General features: G+C 34.8%; 1 long non-coding RNA gene across 1 annotated transcript; it reads right to left on the bottom strand.

Moving 5' to 3' along the window:
• Window positions 1-11246: 11246 nt before the first annotated feature.
• On the bottom strand, window positions 11247-16699 carry LOC143063115 (uncharacterized). Its single transcript, XR_012974941.1, has 4 exons — window positions 16357-16699; window positions 14821-15015; window positions 13475-13865; window positions 11247-11377 (listed from the first exon to the last, which is right to left on the bottom strand). It is a non-coding gene; the product is annotated as an uncharacterized LOC143063115 (long non-coding RNA).
• Between the last annotated feature and the right edge of the window lie 680 nt (window positions 16700-17379).

Raw genomic sequence — 17379 nt, forward strand, 5'->3', positions numbered from 1 at the left:
GCCACATAAACAATGATTCAAATGTTTCCGTTTGGTTCAAATAGAAGCAGAATAAGTATGAGTATACTATTATGTATTTAAATAGTAAAATGATCGACTGTAGGATACAAGTTCTTCTTACAGCACGAAAAAATAAACATTGTGCTTTGAGAACGATAAAGTTTAAATCAATTACTAGTAAGTCATGAAAATTTGGTGTAAAATTTGTTTATCAAATATTCCTAATTTTATCTTCCGTCATGCTCTTTTTTGGTTTGTAAGTACAACTGTTAACGTCATTATCAAACTACGTTTGTAACGTCTATATTTTCGCGAACCATCGGATTATTAGCGTATTGAAGCATCGCACTTTAGCGAAGACCATCGCACTTTAGCTAGACCATCGTACTTTAGCGTCCCCATCGCACTTTAGAGTCCTACATATATGTATATCTATATTTGAGCAAAGAAACATTTGATTTATCTCCCCTTACCGTTATTGTAACGTAATAAATGTTACCAACGGTAGTGTTGTCAAGGACATTGTTAAAACGTCGCCTGAAGATTGCCAGAAGGCATGAAAGCGCTAGTGACAATATTTTAACGAACTGTTATTTTTTTATGTGAAATGTAGTTTGCGAATTTAAAATGTTTAATATATACATTCTGTACACCGTATTTATTTACTTTTGCTATATATATATATATATATATATATATATAGCATGGGTTCGAATCCCGGCGAGGGAAGAACCAAAAATTTGCGAAAGCAAATTTACAGATCTAACATTGTTGGGTTGATGTTTAGACGAGTTATATATATATATATATATATATAAGTACGTCTGAGTCAGTGACAACTCTACAACAGATGTATCCATCGGATCGCCATCAATGATGGTGATACATGGCTGTGTACATAATGTTTCTCTAATTCTTCGTCAATTTATCCCTTTCTGCACCCATTGTATAAAAAAATTTAATCAACGTGTGGTTCGTTTGATCTCAGTACTTCATTGGTTAAAATCCGATTGTGACGTCGAATTTTCTTGCTGTCCTCTGAATTTCCTATTGTGACGACATGAAAAAAGGCGACCATGCCTGACGACGTCACATAGAAAGAACACATCTTTTTGCAGATCATTCGAAAAGAAGGAATAAGTTTGCCTGCATAATGTTAGAAAATCATTAGAGAAACAGATTCCACCACCAAATCTCGTGTAATACGATATTTATCCACTCTCGACAGTTAAATTATCAATTTTAAAGTCCTCGCCGAGGCGGCTCGGACTATAAAATTGAAAATTTAACTGTCTCGAGTGGATAAATATCGTATTACACTCGATGCAGTGGTGGAATCTATATATATACAACTCGTCTAAACATCAACCCAACAATGTTAGATCTGTAAATTTGCTTTCGCAAATTTTTGGTTCTTCCCTCGCCGGGATTCGAACCCATGCTACTGTGATATCGTGACACCAAATCGCCTGCACTGCAGCCGTCCCGCTAGACCACACGACCACCTGGGCTCTCAAAAAAAAGAGCTTTCGCTGGCCGTGTTTTACCTTTCCACGTCAGTTTTAATCTAGCGGCGTACTACAGTACATGATATATAAGGCATGAAGATGTTATTGTTACAGATCAGCTAAATTAACCATAGTAAAGGATCCTACAAATTAATGTAACATACAGTCACAGAAAATAATTATATTTATAAGCACGTCTGAGTCAGTGACAACTCTACAACAGATGTATCCATCGGATCGCCATCAATGATGGTGATACATGGCTGTGTACATAATGTATATACAACTCGTCTAAACATCAACCCAACAATGTTAGATCTGTAAATTTGCTTTCGCAAATTTTTGGTTCTTCCCTCGCCGGGATTCGAACCCATGCTACTGTGATATCGTGACACCAAATCGCCTGCACTGCAGCCGTCCCGCTAGACCACACGACCACCTGGGCTCTCAAAAAAAGAGCTTTCGCTGGCCGTGTGTTACCTTTCCACGTCAGTTTTAATCTAGCGGCGTACTACAGTACATGATATATAAGGCATGAAGATGTTATTGTTACAGATCAGCTAAATTATCTATAGTAAAGGATCCTACAAATTAATGTTATATACAGTCACAGAAAATAATGATATTTATAAGTACGTCTGAGTCAGTGACAACTCTACAACAGATGTATCCATCGGATCGCCATCAATGATGGTGATACATGGCTGTGTACATAATGTATATACAACTCGTCTAAACATCAACCCAACAATGTTAGATCTGTTAATTTGCTTTCGCAAATTTTTGGTTCTTCCCTCGCCGGGATTCGAACCCATGCTACTGTGATATCATGTACGCCGCTAGATTAACACTGACGTGGAAAGGTAACACACGGCCAGCGAAAGCTCTTTTTTTTGAGAGCCCAGGTGGTCGTATGGTCTAGCGGGACGGCTGCAGTGCAGGCGATTTGGTGTCACGATATCACAGTAGCATGGGTTCGAATCCCGGCGAGGGAAGAACCAAAAATTTGCGAAAGCAAATTTACAGATCTAACATTGTTGGGTTGATGTTTAGACGAGTTGTATATACATTATGTACACAGCCATGTATCACCATCATTGATGGCGATCCGATGGATACATCTGTTGTAGAGTTGTCACTGACTCAGACGTACTTATAAATATAATTATTTTCTGTGACTGTATGTTACATTAATTTGTAGGATCCTTTACTATAGATAATTTAGCTGATCTGTAACAATAACATCTTCATGCCTTATATATCATGTACTGTAGTACGCCGCTAGATTAAAACTGACGTGGAAAGGTAAAACACGGCCAGCGAAAGCTCTTTTTTTTGAGAGCCCAGATCTAACATTGTTGGATTGATGTTTAGACGAGTTGTATATATATATATATATATATATATCTGTAAGAATAACATCGTCATGCCTTATATATCATGTACTGTAGTACGACGCTAGATTAAAACTGACGAGGAAAGGTAACACACGGCCACCGAAAGCTTTATTTTTGTGAAGCCCAGGTAGTCGTGTGGTCTAGCGGGACGGCTACATTGCAGGCGATTTGGTGTAACGATATCTCAGTAGCATGGGTTCGAATCCCGGCGAAGGAAGAACATAAAATTTGCGAATCAAAAAAAAAATTTGCGAGTTTTAATCTAGCGTTGTACTACAGTATATGATATATAAGGCATGGAGATGTTATTGTTACAGATCAGCTAAATTATCTATAGTAAAGGATCCTACAAATTAATGTAAGATACAGTCACAGAAAATAATTATATTTATAAGTACGTCTAAGTCAGTGACAACTCTACAACAGATTTATCCATCGGATTACCAGCAATGATAGTGATACATGGCTGTGTACATTATGTATATTCAACTCGTCTAAACATCAACCCAACAATGTTAGATCTGTACATTTGCTTTTGCAAATTTTTTGTTCTTCCCTCGCCGGGATTCGAACCCATGCTAGTGAGATATCGTGACACAAAATCGCCAGCACTATATCCGGAACGCTAGACCACACGACCACCTGGGCTTCATAAAAATGAAGCTTTCGATGGTCGGGTGTTACCTTTCCACGTCAGTTTTAATCTACCGTCGTAATACAGAACATAATATAAGGCATGAAGATGTTATTGTTAAAGATCAGCTAAATTATCTAAAGTAAAGGATCCTTCAAATTAATGTAAGATACAGTCACAGAAAATAATTATATTTATAAGTATGTCTAAGCCAGTGACAACAGATACTTTAGCTGATTTGTAAAAATAACATCTCCATGCCTTATATATCATGAACTGACATACGACGCAGATTGAAACTGACGTGGAAAGGTAACACCCGGCCACCAAAAGCTTCATTTTTATGAAGCCCAGGTGGTCGTGTGGTCTACCGGGACGGCTACAGTGCAGGCAATTTGGTGTCACGATATCTCAGTAGCATGGGTTCGAATTCCGGCGAGGGAAGAACAAAAAGATCCAACATGGTTGGGTTGATGTTTAGACGAGTTGTATATACATAATGTACACCGCCATGTATCACCATCACTGCTGGTGATCCGATGGATCAATCTGTTGTAGAGTTGTTACTGGCTCAGACGTCCTTTACTATAGATAATTGAGCTGATCTGTAACAAAAACATCTCCATGCCTTATATATCTTGTACTGTAGTACGCCGCTAGATTAAAACTGACGAGGAAAGGTAACACACGGCCACTGAAAGGTTTATTTTTGTAGAGCCCAGGTGGTGGTGTGGTCTAGCGGGACGGCTGCAGTGCAGGCGATTTGCTGTCACGATATCACAGTAGCATGGGCTCGAATCCCGGCGAGGGAAGAACAAAAATTTTGCGAAAGCAAATTTACAGATCTAACATTGTTGGGTTGATGTTTAGACGAGTTGTATATACATTATGTACACAGCCATGTATCACCATCATTGATGGCGATCCGATGGATACATATGTTGTAGAGTTGTCACTGACTCAGACGTACTTACTTATATATATATAAACATTGTGCATTATGCTCACATATAAATGAAACCAAGGTATTTTGTAACAACACCGGCAAAGAATATACCATTCAGGGACAAATAAATTGTAAAACAGTAGTCGTGGTATATGCAATTAATTGTACAAAATGTGAAAAAGTTATATATGTAAGACAAACGGGTGATACACTATATCAACGAATGCTATTGAACTTTTCAAAAATACGAACACAGAAAACAGAAGATCCAGTAGCCAACCATTTCATTCAGAACAATCATTCAATGACAAATTTAAATGTTACCGCCATAGAAAGAGTATTTGGGACAGAAACTTACAGAAAAACCAAAGAAGCCTTTTGGATAAAAAAAAATTAAAAACTTTAGAACCTGAAGGACTCAACACAATGTATGAACGATAATAAAAATATTTATATTAAAAAAGCGAAAAACGCGGCAAATGAACGTCATAGAAGTTATTATAACGTAATGTATCCAAGCAATGTAATTGTTGTTTTAATGTTATAATTTATTCGTATGAAGAAGGCCGTAATGACCGAAACGTATGGGAATTTATATATATCAGTCTAAAGATTTGCACAACGGTACTGACTTAGAGCTATTAAACAAAAACAAATTAGAACTGAACACCATTTATCTAATTTGATTAACTACGAGTATAATGAAAGTATTCCTAACGGACTACAAATCAAGATCAAGCCACAAGCACCTGGCTCTTTATCCAATACATTACTTCGCAGATGGGACCAAACCCTCTTTCATTGCTCAAAGCGGTTAGTGGTCCTCCTCACACACCACTGCGAAGGACATCTCAAAACTCTCACTGGCGAATTTAACACCCTTTTGAATAGCTGCAAAAGAGATCTAACATCTGACAATTATGATGCTATCAACACCCGCCTCAAGGACTTAACTACAATACAATCCAACAATTTAAGTGAAAAACAAAAACGAAAATTCCGCTGGGATGGCATGGAATACATCCACCCTTCCTTACCATCAGAGAGAAAGACTAAACGAATTAGACGCTTTAAACGTAGACCTCAAAAGACTGATTCACCCTCCAACATCGTGGTCAATCTTTAGCAACACCATTTAACGGAATCGGAAACATCTCTTCTCTCTAAAGGCCTTAATTTTTGTCCTCTACCTGCTCCTGTCAATGACACCAAATTGTCGGAAGACCTTGACAATTTTGCTAGAAGTCTACGTATTAAGGAATATTTCGCGTCGAAGGAGGATAACATAATAAGCCCTGATAGGGACTCAGAAATTTCAGAAGACGAGAACAACTACAAATTTATTAAAACGAGTTCTTGGATCCCTAAACCGAGCAAAAATACTACCCTGGAATCATTTATTGATAACTTTAAGTCGGACATTATTAGAAATATTAAAAATAACAATAAACCTTTTGACAATCTTACCAATGAAGAACGGACTGCACTAAAAAACTTACGATCTAACAACAATATCGTTATTAAACCTGCAGATAAAGGCAGTGCAGTGGTTGTCATGGATAAATCTGCCTATATTCAGGAGGCTGAACGACAACTTGGCGATGCAAGGTTCTACCAAAAACTAGACTCTGATCCTACAACATCTTTTAGCAGAGAAAATACTGATAGTTTGGTAGAAATGCATGACGATGGTTTCATCGATGACAAAACTCTTGAAAAAAATTCCAAACTATCCAAGATTTTTCCTGAGCCTCCAATGATAGCTTTCAGGCAACCTAGTAGTCTGCGGAACCTGCTGGTGCGGGCTGAAGTGTCTGATAATAGAAGTACTTCTGGAGAATGTCGTTCGTGTAAAGAAAACGCTGCAAATGCTGCCTACAGATGCAGCATTCATCAACATTTCACAGTAAGGCAACCGAAAACAACTATAAGATATTTTGCAATGTTACCTGCAAAAGTATGAATGTTATTTACATACTAGAATGTTCGGTTTGTGGCCTCCAATATGTTGGTGAGTCAAAGCAGCCTTTTCACAAACGCCTCAATGGCCATAGGAGTGATATCTCTAAGAAGCCACTTCTCCCAGTTTCTCAGCACTTCAGACAGTCGGGTCACAAACCTGATGACTTTAACCGCATGAAAATTCTAGTGATTGAACAGAACATTCACTGGAGTGATTCCCAGCGACAGGTTCGGGAAAGCTTTTGGATAAAGGAACTTAATGTACATCATCCAAACGGCATCAATAAGAAATACTAACGGTTTTGTTTTTCACTTATTTTTATTGTTAATATACACAGTCACGTATATTGAATTATAGTGTTTTGTTTATATTATGATATTCAGGATTTTGGATTAAAATCAATCGACCAAAACTTACCTGCATTACTGGTCTATTTTTACACCTTATACATTATGTATCAGTATTGTTAAAACTTGTGACACTTGAAGAAGACCATTTATTGAGCCGAAATATTTGTCAACACGATTTAATAACAACATTTTCGTATTATAACGTCTTTTATCAGTACCGTTGTGCAAATCTTTAGACTGATATAATTTTTTCCTTATCTGCATAGTATCGCCTATTCTAGACGATGCGGTACATAGTAAATTTGCTGGTTGGTCGTTTTTAAAGACACCAAGATGTTTATGCGTATGAACTGGCTCTAATATAGTGCCATCAAAATCAAAAGAAAAATTACTTTGTATCGTTTTCATACTGAATATCATAATATCTGTTTTATTTGGGTTAAACTTCACTAGCCATCTGTTTGACCACGCATTTAAATAAACAAGATCTGTGCTGATTAAATTTTTTAAAATGGATTCATTAGGAGCAGTATGACCTATTGAAGTGTCATCTGCAAAAAGCCTCCCAAATCCAGAAAAAACCATCAGCTATATCATTAATATATATCAAAAACAATAACGGTCCTAATACCGAACCCTGAGGCACACCGGCGTTTAATTTTCCAAATTTTGAAAGTGAATCTTTTAAGACAACTTTCTGAGATCGGCTACATAAGTAGCTTTTTAACCAACACAGCAAGTCTCCTTTTATACCATATTTTTCAAGTTTGTATAGTAAAGCCTTAATCCAAACCGTATCAAAAGCTTTACTTATATCAGCAAATGTAATGCTAGTAACTAGCTTATCATTTAGCGCCAATAAAATTTTGTTGTAAAGTTCAATTAATTGGTGCGTAGTGGAATATCCTGGAATAAATCCAGATTGATACTTATACAACAGTTTATTTTCATGTAAATGGTTAAAAATATTTTTGAAAACATTTTTTTCTAATAATTTACTCACACATGACAATAAGGAGACAGGCCTGTAGTTAGAAGGTAGTGATTTGTCACCACTTTTGAATAATGGAATAACATATGCAATTTTCCATTGATCGGGAAATACTCTCTCATGAAGTGATTTATTAAAAAGTAAACATAATGGTTTTGAAATTTCATTTCTAACAGCAAGTAACATTCTGTTGCTAACAATATCTGGTCCTACCGCTTTATTTGGATCAAGCGTGGAAATAATATCAAGTACATCTTGTTCACTAACAATTATCTGCGAAAGAAAATCATGACAGCGATCATCAAATTCCGGTAAATCTTTATTAGCATCATCTATATTAGAAATAGAACAAAAATATTTATTTAAAATCTCAGACTTTTCTTTTAATTAGCATGTTGATGGTCTTCCAATACTGTTTACAGTTTGCAACTTTAAGTTCATCCAAATTCTCGTTTATAGTCGCGTAAAAATGCTTTTAGCTTGCTTTTTTAAATTATTAACTTTGTTCCTTTGTTGCTTATATTTATGTTCAGCAGATGCACTATGTAAACGCATAAAAATTTCTAGTGGTTTGGGACCTTCTAAAACAGACGAACGACATAATGAAGACCCTACGAAAACACAAAAAAAGATTTCTTTAAACAGCTTTAAAGACTTTGCAAAGTGATGAAGGAGTTTGGAAATTCATTTCTAGAAGAGTCGTCAGATTTGTCATTAAAATACTCCATTTAATAAATTGTTGATTCGGAAACAAGTAAGATATGTAAATAAACTCCAAGATATTGGTCCAAACAATACGAAGATCTGTTGAAGCAAATGCAAAACGAAGCAGAACCTGCTTTTTATAACAAAATAAAAAAGAACAACTCCCTATTTTGGCTGCAAAATGAAACTGGAAACGTCTTTGTTAAAAACAAAGCAAGAGAACCTTAAAAGTGATTGCGATATCTTTTCTAGACTTTTCAGTTCTTGTCACAGTAGACAGTTTTACTTGGAATATTTTTTTATCCATAGAAACCAAACTGCTCCTCCGTCTTTATCTCAGGATGTCACTTGAAATAGTGGTATTAAATCGCTGCAATTGGGTTTACTTGAAACATTCTGCGATTTGCTGATCCAAATTTGGACGTATTTATCGTTGGTGGGGCAGCAATGGTTAATTCCAGGTCACAAAGTTGGGCAAAAGTATTTGATGATTATGCTAATGATGTAATACTGCCTTATATAAAATCTTGCATCGATAAGTTTTTTCAAAAGAAGACATTGTATTTGATGTTTACTAAATGAATAATTTAAAGGCTATGACAAGACAAAGGCAAGGTTCTTGTGCCAGATGGTGTTGGTTCTGGTAGAACACCAAGGGTATGGAGTAGTTTTCTCTGTGAAGATGACAACAAAACGAAATTGTTCAAGTTTTTGCTGACAAAATTGCTTCTTAAGAGACTAATAAAAATGTGTATGTTACTCATGGTGAAAATATTCTTTGCAATTTCAATAAAGATACTTCCTATCTATCCCCTTGTAATCATGAAGAAGCAGAGACACGAATGTTTGTCCATGTTCGGCATGATTATGAAAAGTGTTGTAAAATGTAATTTTAGGTAGTACTGACACAGATGTAATTTAGAATCAAGAATTGCAGCAATCGCAAAATTAGGTAGAACAAATTGTGGATAGGTTATGGAAGGAATAACGACTTTTGATGGCTTCCTGCACGTGACATATCAAATGCGTTTGGTACTTGTGTAGCTGCTCTTTCTTTCGTCCATTCATTTAGTGGATATGGCACTTTGTCGAATTGTCAAGAGAAAGGCAAAAGGTCAGCTTGGCTAACAATGGAAGGTTTTCCAGATGTAAAGGACATTCACGATGTGAATTATTTGCCAGGAAGCAGCGGCATTGTAATGCACTTCCGCCTACAAGAGGTTCTTTTCCAGAGCACATCAAAAGAGAAGTACATGTATATCAAGGAGGAGTTGTTTGGGCTTAGCCTGATTCATGTATTCGACAGGTACGTGTTCCAAGTCATGAACACTTGGGTTGGATGAAAGAAAGAAACAATGACAGTTGGAAACCAAAATGGACTTCTTTGACTGCCGTTGCATCCTGTGTCAGAAAATGTTGAAATGCGGAGGCGATAATCCAGCTGTGTTTGTAACTGTAGATGATACCGTTCTGGCCTTCCTTGTACGGGTTGTTGTAAAGGCAACTATTAGATAATTATAAAATAAGCAACCTGTCCTTCTGACCAGACTAGGCATTTAAACTTAACTAAACACTTGTTAAGTTGATGGAAATTATAAAAATATTTTCTATATATTTGCCATTTTGGAACCGGAAGTCACTTTTTTTCTTCATTTTTGTGTTGTTTTGTCGTACTTAGGAACTTTTTTTAACGTTTTTACATTGGATTATATCTATAACACATCTTTCAAGGATTTACATCCCTTGTGAAGTTGCTTGAAAGTATAAGAATTGAAATTTTTGACTTTTTTCCCGGCATTTTGAAACCGGAAGTCACCTTTAGTTTCATTTATGTATTGTCTAGTCGTAATTTAGGAACTGTCTTTTACTTTTTATCAAATCTAACATTGAATTTTACATATAACACACATTTTAAAGGATTAACGAATTATTGTCAATTTGTAATGACGCCATTTCCGAAATGTGTTGTGGCCATCTTGAAAAAATGTTTTTTTTTCTGACCAGCAGCGGATTTTTAGTCAACCTTTATACCAAATTTCATGCTTGTATCACGATTTGCACAATTATGTCCATAATATCTCCCACTAATTTATATCGACAACAAGTTTAAAAGTAGAGATAGAGTATACGTGTTTATTCAAGTTATATTACAATAACAAAAACAATAATAACCTTCTTATATATATCACACATTTTAAACTATAGATATCAGTAATAACCTTGTGATATAAAGGAGTTACTTAAAACTTATATCTATTATAATAAATCATAGAATGCTTTATGTATTAAGAAACAAACCATTTCTTTTTCATCATATATTTATTTAATTTTTTAGCATAGTTTTATTTCGGCTTCCGTCATTTGGGGTTTTCTTTCTTTCCTTGATCTCATTTTTATATTGTTTTTCTTGTAGATGCAACTGATTGATAAAAAAAAACTGAATGGGCAGCAAAAAATGTGTTAGTTAATATTGAGTCTGAAAACATCAACAGTTATGGGGTGCCAGAAGATATTCGATGGAATTGGGCAGATAAACTAGATTCATTTTATATTGTGGAAAATGTGGAAAAGAGAAAAAAATATAGTATACTTACCATTTAATGTATAAAGAGTGTCAACAAAAGTGTGTGTGCTAATTACTAAAAATGTATAAAATATACTGAATAAACATTTTTACTGTAAATATTTTACATAAATTCCTCTGTTTAGCACATGTATAATTATGAAGGTGTTTGCCAATAAAGATATAAGTGTATAATTAAAGATAATAGTTTTGTCGTATTTCCTAAAACCTTGCAGTAGAGATGAAAGGATTGTCACAAAAACGTTTTCCTCGGCAGAGTTAGATTAAGAAATATCGTCCTGCATCTTTCTGGCTATCAACTGAAAGAAAAAGTCGACTTTAAAATAGATTAAGTTTACATGGGTTACTCATTATATTAAAACATTGAGCCAAATTTCAATGCGGATCAAAAGACAAAGGTTTGAAAATAATTATATTCACTCACATTCTTTGTTTTATGTATCGGTTATTACAATTTACTGTTCATCTGATTATATCTGATATTGTTGCTTTCATTTTATAAAACCAATAGATAAACAAGTGTCGGGTTTCGTCCTCGAGGTTATCACCAAACCTAGTTGTCAGGAATGTTTTAACTTCGCTTCCAATTTTGTCTTCCAACTGCTTTGATTCGAGCGCCACTTATGAGTCTGATGTAGATGGAATGAGCATATTGAGTACAAAATAATAAGCCTTGTATCCTTGAAGATTTTTTAAATGTATGTTACTTTTGCTATTCACTTCGACGCTTATTCTAAAGGATTTATTCATATTGTAAAATTTAAAAGAAAATGTCGAGCGGCTTAGTACAACATTCATTAAATATTTAAGTGTGATATGTTAACCATGCAGGTAAATTTAACATATATTATGTTCAGATACGGACTCAGAAAAAAATTGAAATAGATAAAAAGGATAATTTTTCTGATGAAGGTAACGCTGGAAAAGCGATTTGGACACACACAATACATACAGTGTTGTTTTCATTTTTATTGCATTGGGTAGAAATCACTACTGGTGACCGTGGTCAGTACTTTGGTGCTGATATGATTTATAACAAACCTTTCCTAATAAATTTAGAAATTTAGAAATTATCAGAATAAAAAAAGGGTTTCAACTTCCTCATGCAGAGTTGACCGTAGATGGATTTGGTTATTTCTTTGTGTCCTTTTAGTTTATACAGCTCTTCAGCTGTTTTATTTTTAAAACAACATTGGCGTTCAAATATTTAGCTTTGAACGTTCCTGATAAAGGTAAATCCGAAAGAAAAAAATACCTCAAGCGCATGAAATTTATAAGTTAGTTTTATTTTCATTTGTACAGCATTCGGGTGGATTATCAGTCCCCGGGATATCATCAACTCAGTAGTCAGTTCTTTGGTTCTGATTTGATTTATCAAATAAAGGTAACTGAAGTATACAGGTGTTCAAAAGTCATAAATCAATTGAGAGAAAACTAATCCGGGTTACAAACTAATTCCGAGGGAAACACATCAACTATAAGATGGGGAACAAAAGGAACAACAGGAACACTGAAGTGCATCACAAACAAACGCCAACATACATAGAATGAACTATTTGATAACAACTGCCATATTCCTCACTTTTAACAGGGCAAAAAAAGAAACAATTGTGGGCTGAATCTGGTTTAATTGTTAGCTTTCTTAAATTGTCCGTTTATGAATTTATGAACTATTAAGAAACTTAAGTTTCAACTTATTCGTGCAATGTTGCCTTAGATGTTTTAGATAGGTCCGATTTCTGTCCTATAACGATTCTACTGTTTCAGTTTTTATACATCTTTGGCTCTTGAATATACAGCTATGAGTGTTCCTAATGTAGTTAAATCCAGACAAGTGTTCCTAATGTAGTTAAATCCAGACAAGTGTTCCTAATGTAGTTAAATCCAGACAAGTGTTCCTAATGTAGTTAAATCCAGACAAGTGTTCCGAACATATGAAATTCATAAAGTGTTGTTTTCATTTTTTCTAGACGGTTATATATTGTCTGATAAAACAAATAACCAAATAATAGAGAATACGACTAACATGCATATTGAATATCATTTTCATTATTAAAATGCGGAGAGGCAAAGATACCAAATGAACATTCAAACGTATTAGTCGAAAATAAACTGACACCGTCATGGCAAAAAGGAAAAAGAACAGAAAGACAAACAATAATATACAAATCACACCGAAGAAAAACTAAAGACTGAAAACACGAACCATACCAAAATACAGTGGTGATCTAGTACGTAAAATTCACCGTATATTCCAAACATTGGTGTATCATAGAGCTACTCATCGTTGTGTGCATGCGTTATAGGTATGTTCTCCTTGAAAAGCGGTAAAAGGTGCTGTTTTTTTATTAATCTATTCTGAATGTGTTTTGGTCTATATGTTATGCTAAGCTTACCATGACTTGGTTCCACAAGGTTTACAGACATCGTAAACATGCTGGCAACTCTGACGTCTGTAATCAAACACAGTACCGACAGCACAGTTGTATCTAAATTGTCTACCGTAGTAGCACCAGACGTATCCCCGGCACCCTAGAGTAGGGTAATACTTATTTATCTTCCGGCTACATTCAACAACCTGACATGTCTTTTTGTTGAAACCATATCTGGCGTTTGGGCAGATTCCTTCTTTTATAAATCTTTCGCCCTTGCAAAGCATGTACCAAGGCGATCCTGCTCCAGTTTTCTCCGTATGGGCATTGGCTCCGTCTGGATGCCCTTCGCAATTTGGATGATATAACTCACAGGGTGGGCCTCGAAATCCATGTTGGGGTGGATAGTATTGACCTAGTATAGCAAAATAATAATTTAATCATAAGTGATCATTATAGTATTTTCACAAAATATGTCGTTTAATTTAAACAAAAAGTCAACGAAATCACATTATACAATTAACACAAATTTAGTCAGCCTTCTCAATGTCCCACTAACAGGTTCAAAAAGAGAATGTCCCGGGGTTTCATCATGTAAAACATGTGTTTGCGACCCTTTCAAAAGCCGGCGCTTTTTATATTTTAGATCCGCACCATTCTTTATATTAAACTTAGCATCTTTAGTACTACTTGTCATAATTGCTTGCACATACATTACTGGTCAATGTTTTACTTTGCATACGGAACAGAGAGGTTTTAGCGTACAGTGCGTTTTGCAATAACAAGACCTTCGCTCTCACCCCATATGAAATGTACTGACCCCAATTATCTCGTATTAGGTCACTAACACACCATGTAACTAATAATATCAATCAAGCATAGTTCCGAATATTATTTTGGTAAATTACTTTGTTTATTTACCTTTTTAATAGGATTAATAAGGAAAGTTTAACTTTTATTTGACATATTTGGAGAGTCCAAACATTTATTCTCTTTTACATTAGACAGCATATGACATTCAACTAGGTACTTTAAAATATGTGTAGAAATTCAAATGGTTTACTTTGTATTGGTGTTTAAATCGTCTTCAAAATTACTGCAGTATGTTATACACAACCTATAAGATTATTGTTGATTTTCGCAAACCAAACTTATTATCATCATATTATGCCTGTATATTTTATGATATTTTATGATATTTTATGTAAATTGTAATACTAAACATGCGTTTGCTTGTCTTGAAGTGAAACAACAACCAGAAAGAAATAATTCTTAAAATATTTGTATAATACAGTACGTTTGTCATATCTCTTGAAATAAAATCTTTAGAAAAAGAAAATGGAGTATAGCTCTATGTTTGACATACTTACAGTAAGATTTAAACTCTATCCTAGATCCACACTTTACTTTCTTGAAGTCTCGACATGTGTTCGTCTTTGTTGAGAATAGTTTCGGATACTGACAAATCTTCGATTTAGCAGGGTTAGAACAATCGTAATACAGATGACAAAATTTAGAATCCGGAAGTAAACCCGATTTCTTCGTGGAACATGCCTGTTGTCTTTCTAGAAGATGACAATATTATAGTTTAAAATCAAGATAAAATTGAGAATGGAAATGGGGAATGTGTCAAAGAGACAACAACCCGCCCAAATAAAAAAACAACAGCAGAGGGTCACCAACAGGTCTTCAATGTAGCGAGAAATTCCCGCACCCGGAGGCGTCCTTCAGCTGGCCCCTAAACAAATATATACTAGTCCAGTGATAATGAACGCCATACTAATTTCCAAATTGTACACAAGAAACTAAAATTAAAATAATACAAGACTAACAAAGGCCAGAGGCTCCTGACTTGGGACAGGCGCAAAAATGCGGCGGGGTTAAACATGTTTGTGAGATCTCAACCCTCCCCCTATACCTCTAACCAATGTAGTAAAGTAAACGCATAACAATACGCACATTAAAATTCAGTTCAAGAGAAATCCGAGTCTGATGTCAGAAGATGTAACCAAAGAAAATAAACAAAATGACAATAATACATAAATAACAACAGACTACTAGCAGTTAACTGACATGCCAGCTCCAGACTTCAACTAAACTGACTGAAAGATTATGATTTCATCATATGAACATCAGGCACAATCCTTCCCGTTAGGGGTTTAGTATCATACCATCATAACATATATGAGAAGAACATAACCCGTGTCATGCCAACAACTGTTTTTAGAATAAATGTGTTTAGTTCCGATGCAAAGACCTTATCAGCTGTGACTCAATATTAACGCCAAAATATGCAATCTTTAATGACTTGACAACAGTATCGTAATTATATCCCTTCTTAATAAGTCTATTCAAAGGTTTTGTAAGTTTCTGAGGTGAATACTGACACCTTTGTGCTTTATAAAGAATATTACCATAAAAAATTGGATGTGAAATACCTGAAACATATTCCTGTGCCATTAGTGTAATTATTTTAATATAAGGGTACTCAATTGTTGAATGCAGACATTCTACCACTGAAAATCGTATTTATCAAACATTGAATATCCGTCAATGATCAAATCAAAAAGCATACTACATGTAATAACTTTAAACGGTATTATGTCTTCCTTTATATTATCAGAGGTTTGTTTGATGCAAAAAAACTCATTCACTGCTTTACGATTAAAAAATATCATTTATACATGTTATATATATTCATTGATGATTAAACTTGATATCAAGGGAACATTTTGTAGATCATTCTTGATATTATAACTCGGATAAGAACCACGTTGATAACAAGGATGCCTCTTTCCTGACATTCTTTGATTATCTCTATCGCATATTCAAGTTCTCTACCTGTACCATCTTTTCTCTTTCAAAAAACTTTCCAATGATTCATGTTTTTTGTTATTTTAACTTACCTTGTAACTTTCTGGAACATTCTTCTGAGCTGGTAGTTTTAGAACACGTCGAACCATTCAGTTTTGAACCACTATACCGGTGTAGACAAGAAACAAAGCGTGCAGTCCCCCTACAATCAATTGTGGCTCCACAATCATTGCTGGTAACTACGCTGTTCGCAATATTTTGACAATATGAAACATTCAATCTGATTGTCCTTGGGTAATCAAAGAAATTGGGCATACGATTAAAACCGTAACCCCCTATAAATGACAAGGTTTGTAGGAATAGAATAACGCAAAAGAACTTCATCATTTAAGATCGAACCTTCTGAAATGTACGTTCACCAAAATGACACATAACAATGTATATTACACAACAGCTTGTTTATATAGAACTGAAATCGTCACGTCATCCATAGATTATTCAAAGGCAAACTTTTCAATAATTTGACAGCAGAAAAATCCAGTTAAAAATATTATGTAAATGGTGTCGTGTTTGGTTTCCTGTTTGTGTTATGTGAAAAGAACTTGACGTAAGGGTACTATAGTATCCATATGTCGGTTTATTATGACAGTAACAGGGGGTGACGAATTACTTGTACACAGAGAGTTATTATTATATACTATTATATTTTATTTTATTTTATTTGATATGAGAAAAAATAATAATTACAAATAAACGCGTTTAAATTATTTTAGAGAGAACCTATACATATAACGGAATTCGTATTTTTAGCTGAGAAAAGGGTGAGTTTATCCTTATATTTTGTAAGGAACAAAAATGGGATTCATTTTTTTGGGGGACAAAATTCAATGTTTTGCTTCAAGATTTCTAGCTACTCTATTCGTGAAATACAAAAACAATCAGAAATACCCGGCGATTACCCCAAAGTTAATTTATAATTTTAATTGTGTTTTGTTGATTTTGCTTCAAAATGCAGTACATAAAATTACCTATATTACATGTATGCAGGGGCGTAGCTGCCGTTAGGCACTTTAGGCACGTGCCTACACATAATTTTTTCACAAATATTTTTTTTT

Source organism: Mytilus galloprovincialis, chromosome 2 (assembly GCF_965363235.1).
Source record: "Mytilus galloprovincialis chromosome 2, xbMytGall1.hap1.1, whole genome shotgun sequence".
Classification (NCBI taxonomy): Eukaryota; Metazoa; Mollusca; class Bivalvia; order Mytilida; family Mytilidae; genus Mytilus; species Mytilus galloprovincialis.